The following is a 24,357-nucleotide window of genomic DNA, read 5'->3' on the forward strand; positions in this document are numbered from 1 at the left end:
GGCTGCTCACCCTGTATAATAATAATAACAGGACACCACAGGCTGCTCCCCCTAAAGAATAATAATAACAGGACACCACAGGCTGCTCCCCCTGTATAATAATAATAACAGGACACCACAAGCTGCTCCCCCTGTATAATAATAATAACAGGACACCACAAGCTGCTCCCCCTGTATAATAATAATAACAGGACACCACAGGCTGCTCCCCCTGTATAATAATAATAACAGGACACCACAGGCTGCTCCCCCTGTATAATAATAAAAATAATTATAATAATAACAGGACACCACAGGCTGCTCCCCCTGTATAATAATAACAGGACACCACAAGCTGCTCCCCCTGTATAATAATAACAGGACACCACAAGCTGCTCCCCCTGTATAATAATAACAGGACACCACAAGCTGCTCCCCCTGTATAATAATAACAGGACACCACAGGCTGCTCCCCCTGTATAATAATAATAGGACACCACAGGCTGCTTCCCCTATAGAATAATAATACCAGGACAACACAGGCTGCTCCCCCTGTATAATAATAATAACAGGACACCACAGGCTGCTCCCCCTATAGAATAATAATAACAGGACACCACAGGCTGCTCCCCCTGTATAATAATAATAACAGGACACCACAAGCTGCTCCCCCTGTATAATAATAACAGGACACCACAGGCTGCTCCCCCTATATAATAGTAATAACAGGACACCACAGGCTGCTCCCCCTGTATAATAATAATAACAGGACACCACAGGCTGCTCCCCCTGTATAATAATAAAAATAATTATAATAATAACAGGACACCACAAGCTGCTCCCCATGTATAATAATAACAGGACACCAGAGGCTGCTCCCCCTGTATAATAATAATAACAGGACACCACAAGCTGCTCCTTCTGTATAATAAAAATAACAGGACACCACAGGCTGCTCCCCCTGTATAATAATAATAAGAGGACACACCAGGCTGCTTCCCTTATAGAATAATAATACCAGGACACCACAGGCTGCTCCCCCTGTATAATTATAATAACAGGACATCACAGGCTGCTCCCCCTGTATAATAATAATAACAGGACACCACAGGCTGCTCTCTCTGAATAATAATAATAACAGGACACCACAGGCTGCTCTCTCTGTATAATAATAATAACAGGACACCACAGGCTGCTCCCCCAATAGAATAATAATAACAGGCCACCACAGGCTGCTCCCAGTGTATAATAATAACTGGACACCACAAGCTGCTCCCCCTGTATAACAACAACAGGACACTACAGGCTGCTCCCCCTGTATAATAATAATAACAGGACACCACAAGCTGCTTCCCCTGTATAATAATAACAGGACACCACAGGCTGCTCCCCCTGTATAATAATAATAATAATAATAATAATAATAATAACAGGACACCACAAGCTGCTCCCCCTATATAATAATAATAATAATAACAGGACACCACAGGCTGCTCCCCCTGTATAATAACAACAACAGGACACCACAGGCTGCTCCCCCTGATGAATAATTATAACAGGACACCACAGGCTGCTCCCCCTGTATAATAATAATAATAGGACATCACAGGCTGCTCCCCCTGTATAATAAAAATAACAGGACACCATAGGCTGCTCCCCCTGTATAATAATAATAGGACACCACAGGCTGCTTCCCATATAGAATAATAATACCAGGACAACACAGGCTGCTCCCCCTGTATAATAATAACAGGACACCACAGGCAGCTCCCCCTAAAGAATAATAATAACAGGACACCACAGGCTGCTCCCCCTGTATAATAACAGGACACCACAGGCTGCTCCCCCTGTATAATAATAAAAATAAATATAATAATAACAGGACACCACAAGCTGCTCCCCCTGTATAATAAAAATAACAGGACACCACAGGCTGCTCCCCCTGTATAATAATAATAACAGGACACCACAGGCTGCTTCCCCTATAGAATAATAATACCAGAACACCACAGGCTGTTCCCCCTGTATAATAATAATAACAGGACACCACAGGCTGCTCCCCCTGTATAATAATAATAACCGGACACCACAAGCTGCTCCCCCTGTATAATAATAACAGGACACCACAAGCTACTCCCCCTGTATAATAATAACAGGATACCACAGGCTGCTCCACTTGTATAATAATAATAGGACACCACAGGCTGCTTCCCCTATAGAATAATAATACCAGGACAACACAGGCTGCTCCCCCTGTATAATAATAATAATAACAGGATAGCACAGGCTGCTCCCCCTGTATAATAATAATAACAGGACAATACAGTCTGCTCCCCCTATAGAATAATAATAATAATAAGAGGACACCACAGTCTGCTCCCCCTGTATAATAATAACAACAGGACACCACAGGCTGCTCCCTCTGTATAATAATAATAACAGGACACCACAGGCTGCTATCCCTGTATAATAATAATAACAGGACACCACAAGCTGCTCCCCCTATATAATAATAACAGGACACCACAGGCTGCTCCCCCTGTATAATAATAATAATAACAGGACACCACAACCTGCTCCCCCTGTATAATAATAACAGGACACCACAGGCTGCTCCCCCTGTTGAATAATAATAACAGGACACCACAGGCTGCTCCCCCTGTATAATAATAATAAAAGGACACCACAGGCTGCTCCCCCTGTATAATAATAATAACAGGACACCACAGGCCGCTCCCCCTGTATAATAATAATAACAGGACACCACAGGCTGCTCCCCCTGAATAATAATAACAGGACACCACAGTCTGCTCCCCCTATAGAATAATAATAATAACAGGACACCACAGTCTGCTCCCCCTGTATAATCATAATAACAGGACACCAGAGGCTGCTCCCCCTGTATAAGAATAACAACAATAATAATAATAACAGGACACCACAGGCTGCTACCCCTGTATAATAATAATAACAGGACACCACAAGCTGCTCCCCCTGTATAATAATAACAGGACACCACAGGCTGCTCCCCCTATTGAATAATAACAACAGGACACCACAGGCTGCTCCCCCATTTATAATAATAATAATAGGACACCACAGGCTGCTCCCCCTGTATAATATTATTATACAGGGGGAGCAGCCTGTGGTGTCCTGTTATTATTATTATACAGGGTGAGCAGCCTGTCGTGTCCTATTATTATTATTATACAGGGGGAGCAGCCTGTGGTGTCCTGTTATTTTTAATAATAGGACACCACAGGCTGCTCACCCTGTATAATAATAATAATAACAGGACACCACAGGCTGCTCCCCTGTATAATAATAATAACAGCACACAACAGGCTGCTCCCCCTGTATAATATTATTATTATTATTATTATTATTATTATCAGGACACCACAAGCTGCTCCCCCTGTATAAAAATAATAATAACAGGACACCACAGGCTGCTCCCCCTGTATAATAATAATAATAACAGGACACCACAGGCTGCTCCCCCTGTATAATAATAATAAAAGGACACCACAGGCCGCTCCCCCTGTATAATAATAATAACAGGACACCACAGGCCGCTCCCCCTGTATAATAATAATAACAGGACACCACAGGCTGCTCCCCCTGAATAATAATAACAGGACACCACAGTCTGCTCCCCCTATAGAATAATAATAATAACAGGACACCACAGTCTGCTCCCCCTGTATAATAATAATAACAGGACACCAGAGGCTGCTCCCCCTGTATAATAATAATAACAATAATAATAATAACAGGACACCACAAGCTGCTCCCCCTGTATAATAATAATAATAATAACAACAGGACACCACAGGCTGCTCCCCCTGTATTATAATAATAACAGGACACCACAGTCTGCTCCCACTATAGAATAATAATAACAGGACACCACAGTCTGCTCCCCCTGTATAATAATAATAACAGGACACCACAGGCTGCTCCCCCTGTATAATAATAATAATAACAGGACACCACAGGCTGCTCCCCCTGTATAATAATAATAACAGGACACCACAGGCTGCTACCCCTGTATAATAATAATAACAGGACACCACAAGCTGCTCCCCCTGTATAATAATAACAGGACACCACAGGCTGCTCCCCCTATTGAATAATAATAACAGGACACCACAAGCTGCTCCCCCTTTATAATAATAATAATAGGACACCACAGGCTGCTCCCCCTGTATAATAATAATAACAGGACACCACAGGCTGCTCACCCTGTATAATAATAATAACAGGACACCACAGGCTGCTCCCCTGTATAATAATAATAACAGGACACCACAGGCTGCTCCCCCTATAGAATAATAATAACAGGACACCACAGGCTGCTCCCCCTGTATAATAATAATAACAGGACACCACAGGCTGCTCCCCCTATAGAATAATAATAACAGGACACCACAGGCTGCTCCCCCTGTATAATAATAATAACAGGACACCACAAGCTGCTCCCCCTGTATAATAATAACAGGACACCACAGGCTGCTAACCCTGTATAATAATAATAATAATAATAATAACAACAGGACACCACAAGCTGCTCCCCCTGTATAATAATAATAATAACAGGACACCACAGGCTGCTCCCCCTGTATAATAATAATAAAAGGACACCACAGGCTGCTCCCCCTGTATAATAATAATAACAGGACACCACAGGCCGCTCCCCCTGTATAATAATAATAATAACAGGACACCACAGGCTGCTCCCCCTGTATAATAATAATAACAGGACACCAGAGTCTGCTCCCCCTATAGAATAATAATAATAACAGGATACCACAGTCTGCTCCACCAGTATAATAATAATAACAGGACACCACAGGCTGCTCCCCCTGTATAATAATAATACCAATAATAATAACAGGACACCACAAGCTGCTCCCCCTGTATAATAATAATAATAACAGGACACCACAGGCTGCTCCCCCTGTATAATAATAATAACAGGACACCACAGTCTGCTCCCCCTATAGAATAATAATAATAACAGGACACCACAGTCTGCTCCCCCTGTATAATAATAATAACAGGACACCACAGGCTGCTCCCCCTGTATAATAATAATAATAACAGGACACCACAAGCTGCACCCCCTGTATAATAATAATAACAGGACACCACAGGCTGCTCCCCCTGTATAATAATAATAACAGGACACCACAGGCTGCTACCCCTGTATAATAATAATAATAACAGGACACCACAAGCTGCTCCCCCTGTATAATAATAACAGGACACCACAGGCTGCTCCCCCTATTGAATAATAACAACAGGACACCACAGGCTGCTCCCCCATTTATAATAATAATAATAGGACACCACAGGCTGCTCCCCCTGTATAATATTATTATACAGGGGGAGCAGCCTGTGGTGTCCTGTTATTATTATTATACAGGGTGAGCAGCCTGTCGTGTCCTATTATTATTATTATACAGGGGGAGCAGCCTGTGGTGTCGTTATTTTTAATAATAGGACACCACAGGCTGCTCACCCTGTATAATAATAATAATAATAACAGGACACCACAGGCTGCTCCCCTGTATAATAATAATAACAGGATACCACAGGCTGCTCCCCCTATAGAATAATAATAACAGGACACCACAGGCTGCTCCCCCTTTATAATAATAACAGGACACCACAGGCTGCTCCCCCTGTATAATAATAAAAATAACAAGACACCACAGGCTGCTCCGTCTGTATAATAATAATAACAGGACACCACCGGCAGCTCCCCCTATATAATAATAACAGGACACCACAGGCTGCTCACCCTGTATAATAATAATAACAACAGGACACCACAGGCTGCTCCCCCTGTATAATAGTAACAGGACACCACAGGCTGCTCCCCCTGTATAATAATAATAACAGGACACGACTGGCTGCTCCCCCTGTATAATAATAATAATAACAGGACACCACAGGCTGCTCCCCCTGTATAATCATAATAACAGGACACCACAGGCTGCTCCCCCTGTATAATCATAATAACAGGACACCACAGGCTGCTCCCACTGTATAATAACAGGACACCTCAGGCTGCTCCCCCTGTATAATAATAATAAGAGGACACCACAGGCTGCTCCCCCTGTATAATTAAAACAACCGGACACCACAAGCTGCTCAACCTGTATAATAATAACAGGACACCACAGGCTGCTCCCCCGGTATAATAATAATAATAATAACAGGACACTACAGGTTGCTCATCCTGTATAATTATAATAGGACACCACAAGCTGCTCCCCCTGTATAATAATAATAATAATAATAATAATAGGACACCACAGGCTGCTCCCCTTGTATTATAATAATAACAGGACACCACAGGCTGCTCCCCCTGTATGATAATAATAACAGGGCACCACAGGCTGCTCCCCCTGTATAATAATAGTAATAATAACAGGGCACCACAGGCTGCTCCCCCTGTATAATAATAATAATAATAATAATAATAATAATAATAACAATAACAGGACACCACAGGCTGCTCCCCCTGTATAATAATAATAACAGGACACCACAGGCTGCTCCCCCTGTATAATAATAATAACAGGACAACACAGGCTGCTTCCCCCTGTATAATTATAATAACAGGACACCACAGGCTGCTCCCCCTGTATAATAATAATAACAGGACACCACAGGCTGCTCCCCCTGTATAATAATAATAATAACAGAACACCAAAGGCTGCTCCCCTGCATAATAATTAGAGGACACCACAGGCTGCTCCGCCTGTATAATAATAACAGGACACCACAGGCTGCTCCCCCTGTATAATAATAATAACAATAATAATAATAACAGGACACCACAAGCTGCTCCCCCTGTATAATAATAACAGGACACCACAAGCTGCTCCCCCTGTATAATTATAATAACAGGACACCACAGGCTGCTCCCCCTGTATAATAATAATAACAGGACACCACAGGCTGCTCCCTCTGTATAATATTAATAACAGGACACCACAAGCTGCTCCCCCTGTATAATAATAACAGGACACCACAGGCTGCTCCCCCTGTATAATAATAAAAATAATTATAATAATAACAGGACACCACAAGCTGCTCCCCCTATATAATAATAACAGGACACCACAGGCTGCTCCCCCAGTATAATAATAACAGGACACCACAAGCTGCTCCCCCTGTATAATAAAAATAACAGGACACCACAGGCTGCTCCCCCTGTATAATAATAATAACAGGACACCACAGGCTGCTTCCACTATAGAATAATAATAACAGGACACCACAGGCTGCTCCCCCTGTATAATAATAACAGGACACCACAAGCTGCTCCCCCTGTATAATAAAAACAGGACAACACAGGCTGCTCCCCCTGTATAATAATAATAACAGGACACCACAAGCTGCTCCCTCTGTATAATAATAACAGGACACCACAAGCTGCTCCCACTGTATAATAATAATAATAATAACAGGACACCACAGGCCGCTCCCCCTGTATAATAATAATAACAGGACACCACAGGCCACTCCCCCTGTATAATATTAATAACAGGACACCACAGGCTGATCCCCCTGTATAATAATAATAACAGGACACCACAGTCAGCTCCCCCTATAGAATAATAATAATAATAACAGGACACCACAGTCTGCTCCCCCTGTATAATAATAATAACAGGACACCACAGGCTGCACCCCTGTATAATAATAATAACAGGACACCACAGGCTGCTACCCCTGTATAATAATAATAACAGGACACCACAAGCTGCTCCCCCTGTACAATAATAACAGGACACCACAGGCTGCTCCCCCTGTATAATAATAATAACAGGACACCACAGGCTGCTCCCCCTGTTGAATAATAATAACAGGACACCACAGGCTGCTCCCCCAATTACAATAATAATAATAGGACACCACAGGCTGCTCCTCCTGTATAATAAAAATAACAGGACACCACAGGCTGCTCCCCCTGTATAATAATAATAATAGGACACCACAGGCTGCTTCCCCTATAGAATAATAATACCAGGACACCACAGGCTGCTCCCCCTGTATAATAATAATAACAGGACACCACCAGCTGCTCCCCCTGTATAATAATAATAACAGGACACCACAAGCTGCACCCCCTGTATAATAATAATAATAACAGGACACCACAGGCTGCTCCCCCTGTATAATAATAAAAATAATTATAATAATAACAGGACACCACAAGCTGCTCCCCCTGTATAATAATAACAGGACACCACAGGCTGCTCCCCCTGTATAATAATAAAAGGACACCACAGGCTGCTCCCCCTGTTGAATAATAACAACAGGACACCACAGGCTGCTCCCCCTGTATAATAATAATATGACACCACAGGCTGCTCCCCCTGTATAATAATAATAACAGGACACCACAGACTGCTCCCCCTGTATAATAATAATAACAGGACACCACAGGCTGCTCCCCCTGTATAATAAAAATAACAGGACACCACAGGCTGCTCCCTCTGTATAATAATAATAACAGGACACCACAGGCTGCTCCCCCTGTATAATAATAATAACAGGACACAACAGGCTGCTCCTGCTATATAAAAATAAGAACAGGACACCACAGGCTGCTCCCCCTGTATAATAATAAGAGGACACCACAGGCTGCTCCCCCTATAGAATAATAATAACAGGACACCACAGGCTGCTCCCCCTGTATAATAATAATAACAGGACACCACAGGCTGCTCCCCCTATAGAATAATAATAACAGGACACCACAGGCTGCTCCCCCTGTATAATAATAATAATAATAATAACAGGACACCACAAGCTGCTCCCCCTGTATAATAATAACAGGACACCACAAGCTGCTCCCCCTGTATAATAATAACAGGACACCACAGGCTGCTCCCCCTGTATAATAATAATAACAGGACACCACAGGCTGCTCCCCCTATAGAATAATAATAATAATAATAGGACACTACAGGATGCTCCCCCTGTATAATAATAATAACAGGACACCACAGGCTGCTCCCCCTGTATAATAATAATAACAGGACACAATAGGCTGCTCCCCCTGTATAATAATAATAATAACAGGACACCACAGGCTGCTCCCTCTGAATAATAATAACAGGACACCACAGGCTGCTCCCCCTGTATAATAATAATAGCAGGACACCACAGACTGCTCCCCCTGTATAATAATAATAATAATAATAATAATAATAATAATAATAATAACAGGACACCACAGGCTGCTCCCCCTGTATAATAATAACAGGAGACCACAGGCTGCTCCCCCTGTATAATAATAATAACAGGACACCACAGGCTGCTCCCCCTGTATAATAATAATAACAGGACACCACAGTCTGCTCCCCCTATAGAATAATAATAATAACAGGACACCACAAGCTGCTCCCCCTGCATAATAATAATAACAGGACACCACAGGCTGCTCCCCCTATAGAATAATAAAAACAGGACACCACAGGCTGCTCCCCCTGTATAATAATAATAATAATAACAGGACACCACTGGCTGCTCCCCCTGTATAATAAGAATAACAGGACACCACAGGCTGCTCCCTCTGAATAATAATAATAACAGGACACCACTGGCTGCTCCCCCTGTATAATAACAATAACAGGACACCACAGGCTGCTCCCTCTGAATAATAATAATAATAATAACAGGACACCACAGGCTGCTCCCCTTATAGAATAATAATAACAGGACACCACAGGCTGCTCCCCCTGTATAATAATAATAATAATAATAACAGGACACCACAGGCTACTCCCCCTGTATAATAATCATAATAGGACACCACAGGCTGCTCCCCCTGTATAATAATAATAATAACAGGACACCACAGGCTGCTCCCCCTATAGATTAATAATAACAGGACACCACAGGCTGCTCCCCCTGTATAATAATCATAATAGGACACCACAGGCTGCTCCCCCTGTAAAATAATAATAACAGGACACCACAGGCTGCTCCCTTGTATAATAATAATAGGAAACCACAGGCTGCTCCCCCTGTATAATAATAAGAACAGGAAACCACAGGATGCTCACCCTGTATAATCATAATAACAGGACACCACAGGCTGCTCCCCCTGTATAATAATAATAACAGAACACCAAAGGCTGCTCCCCCTGCATAATAATAACAGGACACCACAGGCTGCTCCCCCTTGTATAATAATAATAATAATAATAACAACAACAACAACAACAGGACACCACGGGCTGCTCCCCATGTAAAATAACAACAACAACAGGACACCACAGGGCACTCCCCCTGTATAATAATAACAACAGGACACCACGGGCTGCTCCCCCTGTATAATAATAATAATAATAAAAGAACACCAAAGGCTGCTACCCCTGAATAATAATAACAGGACACCACAGGCTGCTCCCCCTGTATAATAATAATAATAATAATAAGACACCACAGGCTGCTCCCCCTGTATAATAATAATAACAGGACACCACAGGCTGCTCCCCCTATAGAATAATAATAATAACAGGATACCACAGGCTGCTCCCCCTGTATAATAATAATAACAGGACACCACAGGCTGCTCCACCTGCATAATAATAATAATGACAGGACACCACAGGCTGCTCCCCCTATAGAATAATAATAATAATAACAGGACACAACAGGCTGCTCCCCCTGTATAATAATAATAACAGGACACCACAGGCTGCTCCCCCTATAGAATAATAATAATAACAGGACACCACAAGCTGCTCCCCCTGTATAATAAAAATAATAACAAGACACCACAGGCTCCTCCCCCTGTATAATAATAATAAAAGGACACCACAGGCTGCTCCCCCTGTATAATAATAATAACAGGACACCACAAGCTGCTCCCCCTGTATAATAATAACAGGACAGCACAGGCTGTTCCCCCTGTATAATAATAATAACAGGACAGCACAGGCTGCTCCCCCTGTAAAATAATAATAACAGGACACCACAGGCTGCTCCCCCTGTATAATAATAATAACAGGACACCACAGGCTGCTCCCACTGTATAATAACAGGACACCTCAGGCTGCTCCCCCTGTAGAATAATAATAATAACAGGACACCACAGGCTGCTCCCCCTGTATAATAATAATAACAGGACACCACAGTCTGCTCCCCATGTATAATAATAATAACAGGACACCACAGGCTGCTCCCCCTGTATAATAATAATAACAGGACACCACAGGCTGCTACCCCTGTATAATAATAATAAGAGGACACCACAGGCTGCTACCCCTCTATAATAATAATAAAAGGACACCAAAAGCTGCTCCCCCTGTATAATAATAATAACAGGACACCACAGGCTGCTCCCCCAATAGAATAATAATAATAACAGGACAACACAGGCTGCTCCCCCTGTATAATAAGACCAGGACACCACAAGCTGTTCCCCCTGTATAATAATAACAGGACACCACAAGCTGCTCCCCCTGTATAATAATAACAGGACACCACAGGCTGCTCCCCCTGTATAATAATAACAGGACACCACAAGCTGCTCCCCCTGTATAATAATAACAGGACACCACAAGACGCTCCCCCTGTATAATAATAATAACAGGACACCACAGGCTGCACCCCTGTATAATATTAATAACAGGACAACACAGGCTCCACACGCTGTATAATAACAATAACAGGACACCACAGGCTGCTCGATCTGTATAATAATAATAATAACAGGACACCACAGGTTGCTCCCCCTGTATTATAATAATAACAGGACACCACAGGCTGCTCCCCCTGTATTATAATAATAACAGGAGACAACAGGCTGCTCCACTTGTATAATAATAATAATAATAACAGGACACCACAGGCTGCTCCCCCTATAAAATAATAATAACAGGACACCACAGGCTGCTCCCCCTGTAGAATAATAATAACAGGACACCACAGGCTGCTCCCCCTGTATAATAATCATAAAAGGACACCACAGGCTGCTCCCCCTGTATAATAATAATAACAGGACACCACAGGCTGCTCCCCTTATAGAATAATAATAACAGGACACCACAGGCTGCTCCCCCTGTATAATAATAATAATAATAATAATAACAGGACACCACAGGCTGCTCCCCCTGTATAATAATCATAATAGGACACCACAGGCTGCTCCCCCTGTATAATAATAATAACAGGACACCACAGGCTGCTCCCCCTATAGATTAATAATAACAGGACACCACAGGCTGCTCCCCCTGTAGAATAATAATAATAATAATAATAATAATAACAGGACACCACAGGCTGCTCCCCCTGTATAATAATCATAATAGGACACCACAGGCTGCTCCCCCTGTAAAATAATAATAACAGGACACCACAGGCTGCTCCCTTGTATAAAAATAATAGGAAACCACAGGCTGCTCCCCCTGTATAATAATAATAACAGGACACCACAGGCTGCTCACCCTGTATAATCATAATAACAGGACACCACAGGCTGCTCCCTCTGTATAATAATAATAATAACAGAACACCAAAGGCTGCTCCCCCTGCATAATAATAACAGGACACCACAGGCTGCTCCCCCTAGAATAATAATAATAATAATAATAATAATAACAACAACAACAGGACACCACGGGCTGCTCCCCCTGTAAAATAACAACAACAACAGGACACCACAGGGCACTCCCCCTGTATAATAATAACAACAGGACAAGACGGGCTGCTCCCCCTGTAAAATAATAATAATAATAACAGAACACCAAAGGCTGCTACCCCTGAATAATAATAACAGGACACCACAGGCTGCTCCCCCTGTATAATAATAATAATAATAATAAGACACCACAGGCTGCTCCCCCTGTAGAATAATAATAACAGGACACCACAGGCTGCTCCCGCTATAGAATAATAATAATGACAGGATACCACAGGCTGCTCCCCCTGTATAATAATAATAACAGGACACCACAGGCTGCTCCTCCTGCATAATAATAATAACAGGACACCACAGGCTGCTCCCCCTATAAAATAATAATAATAATAACAGGACACCACAGGCTTCTCCCCCTATAGAATAATAATAATAACAGGACACCACAAGCTGCTCCCCCTGTATAAAAATAACAGGATACCACAGACTGCTCCCCCTGTATAATAAACATAATAACAAGACACCACAGGCTGCTCCCCCTGTATAATAATAATAACAGGACACCACAGGCTGCTCCCCCTGTATAATAATAATAACAGGACACCACAAGCTGCTCCCCCTGTATAATAATAACAGGACAGCACAGGCTGTTCCCCCTGTATAATAATAATAACAGGACAGCACAGGCTGCTCCCCCTGTAAAATAATAATAACAGGACACCACAGGCTGCTCCCCCTGTATAATAATAATAACAGGACACCACAGGCTGCTCCCACTGTATAATAACAGGACACCTCAGGCTGCTCCCCCTGTAGAATAATAATAATAACAGGACACCACAGGCTGCTCCCCCTGTATAATAATAATAACAGGACACCACAGTCTGCTCCCCATGTATAATAATAATAACAGGACACCACAGGCTGCTCCCCCTGTATATTAATAATAAGAGGACACCAAAAGCTGCTCCCCCTGTATAATAATAATAATAATAACAGGACACCACAGGCTGCTCCCCCAATAGAATAATAATAATAACAGGACACCACAGGCTGCTCCCCCTGTATAATAAGACCAGGACACCACAAGCTGCTCCCCCTGTATAATAATAACAGGACACCACAAGCTGCGCCCCCTGTATAATAATAACAGGACACCACAGGCTGCTCCCCCTGTATAATAATAACAGGACACCACAAGCTGCTCCCCCTGTATAATAATAACAGGACACCACAAGACGCTCCCCCTGTATAATAATAATAACAGGACACCACAGGCTGCACTCCCTGTAAAATATTAATAACAGGACAACACAGGCTCCACACCCTGTATAATAACAATAACAGGACACCACAGGCTGCTCCCTCTGTATAATAATAATAACAGGACACCACAGGTTGCTCCCCCTGTATTATAATAATAACAGGACACCACAGGCTGCTCCCCCTGTATTATAATAATAACAGGAGACAACAGGCTGCTCCACTTGTATAATAATAATAATAATAATAATAACAGGACACCACAGGCTGCTCCCCCTGTATAATAATAATAATAATAATAATAATAATAATAACAGGACACCACAGACTGCTACCCCTGTATAATAATAACAGGACACCACAGGCTGCTCCCCCTATAAAATAATAATAACAGGACACCACAGGCTGCTCCCCCTGTAGAATAATAATAACAGGACACCACAGGCTGCTCCCCCTGTATAATAATCATAAAAGGACACCACAGGCTGCTCCCCCTGTATAATAATAATAACAGGACACCACAGGCTGCTCCCCTTATAGAATAATAATAACAGGACACCACAGGCTGCTCCCCCTGTATAATAATAATAATAACAGGACACCACAGGCTGCTCCCCCTGTATAATAATCATAATAGGACACCACAGGCTGCTCCCCCTGTATAATAATAATAACAGGACACCACAGGCTGCTCCCCCTATAGATTAATAATAACAGGACACCACAGGCTGCTCCCCCTGTAGAATAATAATAATAATAATAATAACAGGACACCACAGGCTGCTCCCCCTGTATAATAATCATAATAGGACACCACAGGCTGCTCCCCCTGTAAAATAATAATAACAGGACACCACAGGCTGCTCCCTTGTATAATAATAATAGGAAACCACAGGCTGCTCCCCCTGTATAATAATAATAACAGGACACCACAGGCTGCTCACCCTGTATAATCATAATAACAGGACACCACAGGCTGCTCCCCCTGTATAATAATAATAATAACAGAACACCAAAGGCTGCTCCCCCTGCATAATAATAACAGGACACCACAGGCTGCTCCCCCTTGAATAATAATAATAATAATAATAATAACAGGACACCTCGGGCTGCTCCCCCTGTAAAATAACAACAACAACAGGACACCACAGGGCACTCCCCCTGTATAATAATAACAACAGGACACCACGGGCTGCTCCCCCTGTAAAATAATAATAATAATAACAGAACACCAAAGGCTGCTACCCCTGAATAATAATAACAGGACACCACAGGCTGCTCCCCCTGTATAATAATAATAATAATAATAATAATAATAAGACACCACAGGCTGCTCCCCCTGTAGAATAATAATAACAGGACACCACAGGCTGCTCCCGCTATAGAATAATAATAATGACAGGATACCACAGGCTGCTCCCCCTGTATAATAATAATAACAGGACACCACAGGCTGCCCCCCCTGCATAATAATAATAACAGGACACCACAGGCTGCTCCCCCTATAAAATAATAATAATAATAATAATAACAGGACACCACAGGCTGCTCCCCCTATAGAATAATAATAATAACAGGACACCACAGGCTGCTCCCCCTATAGAATAATAATAATAACAGGACACCACAAGCTGCTCCCCCTGTATAAAAATAACAGGATACCACAGACTGCTCCCCCTGTATAATAAACATAATAACAAGACACCACAGGCTGCTCCCCCTGTATAATAATAATAACAGGACACCACAGGCTGCTCCCCCTGTATAATAATAATAACAGGACACCACAAGCTGCTCCCCCTGTATAATAATAACAGGACAGCACAGGCTGTTCCCCCTGTATAATAATAATAACAGGACAGCACAGGCTGCTCCCCCTGTAAAATAATAATAACAGGACACCACAGGCTGCTCCCCCTGTATAATAATAATAACAGGACACCACAGGCTGCTCCCACTGTATAATAACAGGACACCTCAGGCTGCTCCCCCTGTAGAATAATAATAATAACAGGACACCACAGGCTGCTCCCCCTGTATAATAATAATAACAGGACACCACAGGCTGCTCCCCCTGTATATTAATAATAAGAGGACACCAAAAGCTGCTCCCCCTGTATAATAATAATAACAGGACACCACAGGCTGCTTCCCCAATAGAATAATAATAATAACAGGACACCACAGGCTGCTCCCCCTGTATAATAAGACCAGGACACCACAAGCTGCTCCCCCTGTATAATAATAACAGGACACCACAAGCTGCGCCCCCTGTATAATAATAACAGGACACCACAGGCTGCTCCCCCTGTATAATAATAACAGGACACCACAAGCTGCTCCCCCTGTATAATAATAACAGGACACCACAAGACGCTCCCCCTGTATAATAATAATAACAGGACACCACAGGCTGCACTCCCTGTAAAATATTAATAACAGGACAACACAGGCTCCACACCCTGTATAATAACAATAACAGGACAACACAGGCTCCACACCCTGTATAATAACAATAACAGGACACCACAGGCTGCTCCCTCTGTATAATAATAATAACAGGACACCACAGGTTGCTCCCCCTGTATTATAATAATAACAGGACACCACAGGCTGCTCCACCTGTATAATAATAATAATAATAACAGGACACCACAGGCGCTCCCGCCGTATAATAATAATAATAATAATAATAACAGGACACCACAGGCTGCTACCCCTGTATAATAATAACAGGACACCACAGGCTGCTCCCCCTATAGAATAATAATAACAGGACACCACAGGCTGCTCCCCATGTAGAATAATAATAACAGGACACCACAGGCTGCTCCCCCTGTATAATAATCATAATAGGACACCACAGGCTGCTCCCCCTGTATAATAATAATAACAGGACACCACAGGCTGCTCCCCTGTATAATAATAACAGGACACCACAGGCTGCTCTCCCTGTATAATAGTAACAGGACACCACAGGCTGCTCCCCCTGTATAATCATAATAACAGGACACCACAGGCTGCTCACCCTGTATAATCATAATAACAGGACACCACAGGCTGCTCCCCCTGTATAATAAGAATAATAACAGAACACCAAAGGCTGCTCCCCCTGCATAATAATAACAGGACACCACAGGCTGCTCCACCTGTATAATAATAATAACAGGTTAACACGGGCTGCTCCCCCTGTATAATATTAATAACAGGACACCACAGGCTGCTCCCCCTGTATAATAATAACAGGACACCACAGGCTGCTCCCCCTATAGAATAATTATAACAGGACACCACAGGCTGCTCCCCTGTATAATAATAACAGGACACCACAGGCTGCTCCCCCTGTATAATAATAGTAATAATAACAGGACACCACAGACTGCTCCCCCTGTATATAGGACTCCACAGGCTGCTCCCCCTGTACATAGGACACCACAGGCTGCTCCCTCTGTATATAGGACACCACAGGCTGCTCCCCTTGTACATAGGACACCACAGGCTGCTCCCCCTGTATATAGGACACCACAGGCTGCTCCCCTTGTACATAAGACACCACAGACTGCTCCCCCTGTATATAGGACTCCACAGGCTGCTCCCCCTGTATATAGGACACCACAGGCTGCTCCCTCTGTACATAGGACACCACAGGCTGCTCCCCTTGTACATAGGACACCACAGGCTGCTCCCTCTGTACATAGGACACCACAGGCTGCTCCCCCTGTACATAGGACACCACAGGCTGCTCCCCCTATACATAGGACACCACAGGCTGCTCCCCCTGTAGATCACCTGATGTCTCCTCCGCTCTCTCCCGTACAACACCCGGATGTTCTTTTAATGGAAGAAAAAACTCAGCGCAGTGCGGAAGAGGCGTGGACCAGGTGGAACGCAGCGGCCTCAAGAAGGGGCGGAACCTGGAACAATCTGGAACGCAAAGACCGGAAGTTGGGTAGAACGCGGAAGTACGTTGGAACGCAGCATCCGAAAAAGGATTGTGCGCTGCCTCTGGAGTGTCCGGCTACAGCTGAGAACCCCGGCTTGGGGTTCCCGTCAGTGTGAGTGTAGGATGGTGTGATATAGGGGGCGCTGTGTGTGGTGCTGGCTGCCCTGTACCATATATTAGGGGGTGACATGGCTGAGCTCTCCCCTCCTGTACTGAGATAGAACAGAGATGTCACCTATATACTATATATATATAATATACACTAATACACACATCATACACTCTGATAATAACACAAGGCTTATACAGGACCAAGAACATAACAGAGATGTCACCTATATACTATATATATATATAATATACACTAATACACACATCACACACTCTGATAATAACACAAGGCTTATACAGGACCAAGAACATAACAGAGATGTCACCTATATACTATATATATATAATATACACTAATACACACATCACACACTCTGATAATAACACAAGGCTTATACAGGACCAAGAACATAACAGAGATGTCACCTATATACTATATATATATATAATATACACTAATACACACATCACACACTCTGATAATAACACAAGGCTTATACAGGACCAAGAACATAACAGAGATGTCACCTATATACTATATATATATATATATATATACACTAATACACACATCACACACTCTGATAATAACACAAGGCTTAGACAGGACCAAGAACATAACAGAGATGTCACCTATATACTATATATATATATATATATATATATATAATATACACTAATACATACATCACACACTCTGATAATAACACAAGGCTTATACAGGACCAAGAACATAACAGAGATGTCACCTATATACTATATATATATATATAATATACACTAATACACACATCACACACTCTGATAATAACACAAGGCTTAGACAGGACCAAGAACATAACAGAGATGTCACCTATATACTATATATATATAATATACACTAATACACACATCACACACTCTGATGATAACACAAGGCTTATACAGGACCAAGAACATAACAGAGATGTCACCTATATACTATATATATATATATTATACACTAATACACACATCACACACTCTGATAATAACACAAGGCTTAGACAGGACCAAGAACATAACAGAGATGTCACCTATATACTATATATATATATAATATACACTAATACACACATCACACACTCTGATAATAACACAAGGCTTATACAGGACCAAGAACATAACAGAGATGTCACCTATATACTATATATATATATAATATACACTAATACACTCTGATAATAACACAAGGCTTAGACAGGACCAAGAACATAACAGAGATGTCACCTATATACTATATATATATATATATAATATACACTAATACACACATCACACACTCTGATAATAACACAAGGCTTATACAGGACCAAGAACATAACAGAGATGTCACCTATATACTATATATATATATAATATACACTAATACACACATCACACACTCTGATAATAACACAAGGCTTAGACAGGACCAAGAACATAACAGAGATGTCACCTATATACTATATATATATATATAATATACACTAATACACACATCACACACTCTGATAATAACACAAGGCTTAGACAGGACCAAGAACATAACAGAGATGTCACCTATATACTATTATATATATAATATACACTAATACACACATCACACACTCTGATAATAACACAAGGCTTAGACAGGACCAAGAACATAACAGAGATGTCACCTATATACTATATATACTATATATATAATATACACTAATACACACATCACACACTCTGATAATAACACAAGGCTTATACAGGACCAAGAACATAACAGAGATGTCACCTATATACTATATATATATATAATATACACTAATACACACATCACACACTCTGATAATAACACAAGGCTTATACAGGACCAAGAACATAACAGAGATGTCACCTATATACTATATATATATATATATATAATATACACTAATACACACATCACACACTCTGATAATAACACAAGGCTTATACAGGACCAAGAACATAACAGAGATGTCACCTATATACTATATATATATATATAATATACACTAATACACACATCACACACTCTGATAATAACACAAGGCTTATACAGGACCAAGAACATAACAGAGATGTCACCTATATACTATATATATATATAATATACACTAATACACACATCACACACTCTGATAATAACACAAGGCTTATACAGGACCAAGATCATAACAGAGATGTCACCTATATACTATATATATATAATATACACTAATACACACATCACACACTCTGATAATAACACAAGGCTTAGACAGGACCAAGAACATAACAGAGATGTCACCTATATACTATATATATATATAATATACACTAATACACACATCACACACTCTGATAATAACACAAGGCTTATACAGGACCAAGAACATAACAGAGATGTCACCTATATACTATATATATATATATATATATATAATATACACTAATACACACATCACACACTCTGATAATAACACAAGGCTTATACAGGACCAAGAACATAACAGAGATGTCACCTATATACTATATATATATATAATATACACTAATACACACATCACACACTCTGATAATAACACAAGGCTTAGACAGGACCAAGAACATAACAGAGATGTCACCTATATACTATATATATATATATATAATATACACTAATACACACATCACACACTCTGATAATAACACAAGGCTTATACAGGACCAAGAACATAACAGAGATGTCATCTATATACTAATATATATATATATAATATACACTAATACACACATCACACACTCTGATAATAACACAAGGCTTAGACAGGACCAAGAACATAACAGAGATGTCACCTATATACTATATATATATTAGGGGTGAGCGGGTTCGGATTTCTGAATTCCGAACCCCCCCGAGCCCCCCCCATCCGAGTCCGATCCGAATCAGGCTCGACTTTTCCCGCCTGACTCGGATCTGAAATCGAGGCAAAACGTCATCATCCCGCCTTCCGAGTCTCGCGGGTTTTGGATCCTATATAAGGTACCCACGTCGGCGCCATTTTCTCACTCGGCTGTGGACAGTGAAGAGGGAGGGTGGGAGTTAGGGCTGTGTAGTGTAGTGTAGTGTAGTGTAGTGTAGTGCTGCTGTTGTCCACTACTTCAAAGTCCATAGGGGCTGGCTGTGTTGTGCTGTGCTGCTGTTGTTAATAGGGGCTGTGTCCACTACTTCAAAGTCCATAGGGGCTGGCTGGACTGTGTTGTGCAGTCAGTTCTCCATAGGGGCTGTGTCCACTCCAAAGTCCTGTGCAGTGTCCCAGTCCTAAAGGAGTGCTGCAGTGTTGTCCAGGGGGTGCTCTGTCCATCAGGGGTGCTCCCCCCAAGTGCTAAAAAAATAATATATTTTCTGTGTTTGTGAATTGTGTGCGCAGTAGCCGCACGTGCATCAACAAAGTAGTGCCAAGCGTGCGCCTGTGTCATAAGTAAAGGGCCGGCTGGCTTGACCGTTAAGGGTGCTGTAACCCCCGAAAGTACACTCCAGTCCAAACCAAAAAAAAAATTATTTTCTGTGTTTGTGAATTGTGTGCGCAGTAGCCGCACGTGCATCAACAAAGTAGTGCCAAGCGTGCGCCTGTGTCATAAGTAAAGGGCCGGCTGGCTTGACCGTTAAGGGTGCTGTAACCCCCGAAAGTACACTCCAGTCCAAACCAAAAAAAAAATTATTTTCTGTGTTTGTGAATTGTGTGCGCAGTAGCCGCACGTGCATCAACAAAGTAGTGCCAAGCGTGCGCCTGTGTCATAAGTAAAGGGCCGGCTGGCTTGACCGTTAAGGGTGCTGTAACCCCCGAAAGTACACTCCAGTCCAAACCTAAAAAAAAATTATTTTCTGTGTTTGTGAATTGTGTGCGCAGTAGCCGCACGTGCATCAACAAAGTAGTGCCAAGCGTGCGCCTGTGTCATAAGTAAAGGGCCGGCTGGCTTGACCGTTAAGGGTGCTGTAACCCCCGAAAGTACACTCCAGTCCAAACCAAAAAAAAAATTATTTTCTGTGTTTGTGAATTGTGTGCGCAGTAGCCGCACGTGCATCAACAAAGTAGTGCCAAGCGTGCGCCTGTGTCATAAGTAAAGGGCCGGCTGGCTTGACCGTTAAGGGTGCTGTAACCCCCGAAAGTACACTCCAGTCCAAACCTAAAAAAAAATTATTTTCTGTGTTTGTGAATTGTGTGCGCAGTAGCCGCACGTGCATCAACAAAGTAGTGCCAAGCGTGCGCCTGTGTCATAAGTAAAGGGCCGGCTGGCTTGACCGTTAAAGGGTGCTGTAACCTCCGAAAGTACACTCCAGTCCAAACCAAAAAAAAATTATTTTCTGTGTTTGTGAATTGTGTGCGCAGTAGCCGCACGTGCATCAACAAAGTAGTGCCAAGCGTGCGCCTGTGTCATAAGTAAAGGGCCGGCTGGCTTGACCGTTAAGGGTGCTGTAACCCCCGAAAGTACACTCCAGTCCAAACCTAAAAAAAAATTATTTTCTGTGTTTGTGAATTGTGTGCGCAGTAGCCGCACGTGCATCAACAAAGTAGTGCCAAGAGTGCGCCTGTGTCATAAGTAAAGGGCCGGCTGGCTTGACCGTTAAAGGGTGCTGTAACCCCCGAAAGTACACTCCAGTCCAAACCAAAAAAAAATTATTTTCTGTGTTTGTGAATTGTGTGCGCAGTAGCCGCACGTGCATCAACAAAGTAGTGCCAAGCGTGCGCCTGTGTCATAAGTAAAGGGCCGGCTGGCTTGACCGTTAAAGGGTGCTGTAACCCCCGAAAGTACACTCCAGTCCAAACCAAAAAAAAATTATTTTCTGTGTTTGTGAATTGTGTGCGCAGTAGCCGCACGTGCATCAACAAAGTAGTGCCAAGCGTGCGCCTGTGTCATAAGTAAAGGGCCGGCTGGCTTGACCGTTAAAGGGTGCTGTAACCCCCGAAAGTACACTCCAGTCCAAACCAAAAAAAAATTATTTTCTGTGTTTGTGAATTGTGTGCGCAGTAGCCGCACGTGCATCAACAAAGTAGTGCCAAGCGTGCGCCTGTGTCATAAGTAAAGGGCCGGCTGGCTTGACCGTTAAAGGGTGCTGTAACCCCCGAAAGTACACTCCAGTCCAAACCAAAAAAAAAATTATTTTCTGTGTTTGTGAATTGTGTGCGCAGTAGCCGCACGTGCATCAACAAAGTAGTGCCAAGCGTGCGCCTGTGTCATAAGTAAAGGGCCGGCTGGCTTGACCGTTAAGGGTGCTGTAACCCCCGAAAGTACACTCCAGTCCAAACCTAAAAAAAAATTATTTTCTGTGTTTGTGAATTGTGTGCGCAGTAGCCGCACGTGCATCAACAAAGTAGTGCCAAGCGTGCGCCTGTGTCATAAGTAAAGGGCCGGCTGGCTTGACCGTTAAAGGGTGCTGTAACCTCCGAAAGTACACTCCAGTCCAAACCAAAAAAAAATTATTTTCTGTGTTTGTGAATTGTGTGCGCAGTAGCCGCACGTGCATCAACAAAGTAGTGCCAAGCGTGCGCCTGTGTCATAAGTAAAGGGCCGGCTGGCTTGACCGTTAAGGGTGCTGTAACCCCCGAAAGTACACTCCAGTCCAAACCAAAAAAAATTATTTTCTGTGTTTGTGAATTGTGTGCGCAGTAGCCGCACGTGCATCAACAAAGTAGTGCCAAGAGTGCGCCTGTGTCATAAGTAAAGGGCCGGCTGGCTTGACCGTTAAAGGGTGCTGTAACCCCCGAAAGTACACTCCAGTCCAAACCAAAAAAAAATTATTTTCTGTGTTTGTGAATTGTGTGCGCAGTAGCCGCACGTGCATCAACAAAGTAGTGCCAAGCGTGCGCCTGTGTCATAAGTAAAGGGCCGGCTGGCTTGACCGTTAAAGGGTGCTGTAACCCCCGAAAGTACACTCCAGTCCAAACCAAAAAAAAATTATTTTCTGTGTTTGTGAATTGTGTGCGCAGTAGCCGCACGTGCATCAACAAAGTAGTGCCAAGCGTGCGCCTGTGTCATAAGTAAAGGGCCGGCTGGCTTGACCGTTAAAGGGTGCTGTAACCCCCGAAAGTACACTCCAGTCCAAACCAAAAAAAAATTATTTTCTGTGTTTGTGAATTGTGTGCGCAGTAGCCGCACGTGCATCAACAAAGTAGTGCCAAGCGTGCGCCTGTGTCATAAGTAAAGGGCCGGCTGGCTTGACCGTTAAAGGGTGCTGTAACCCCCGAAAGTACACTCCAGTCCAAACCAAAAAAAAAATTATTTTCTGTGTTTGTGAATTGTGTGCGCAGTAGCCGCACGTGCATCAACAAAGTAGTGCCAAGCGTGCGCCTGTGTCATAAGTAAAGGGCCGGCTGGCTTGACCGTTAAGGGTGCTGTAACCCCCGAAAGTACACTCCAGTCCAAACCTAAAAAA

The 24,357-nt window shown here is 42.6% G+C and overlaps 1 protein-coding gene across 1 annotated transcript in view; it reads right to left on the bottom strand.

Moving 5' to 3' along the window:
* Positions 1–17,786, bottom strand: part of LOC148431500 (uncharacterized) — a 163,884-nt gene extending 146,098 nt beyond the window's left edge. The window contains exon 1 of the mRNA XM_088465981.1: positions 17,702–17,786. The gene's annotated coding sequence lies outside the window, so the exon portion shown is untranslated. The remainder of the gene's footprint in view (positions 1–17,701) is intronic.
* Between the last annotated feature and the right edge of the window lie 6,571 nt (positions 17,787–24,357).

This window comes from Taudactylus pleione, unplaced genomic scaffold, assembly GCF_031769625.1.
Source record: "Taudactylus pleione unplaced genomic scaffold, aTauple2 ptg002219l, whole genome shotgun sequence".
Taxonomy (NCBI): domain Eukaryota; kingdom Metazoa; phylum Chordata; class Amphibia; order Anura; family Myobatrachidae; genus Taudactylus; species Taudactylus pleione.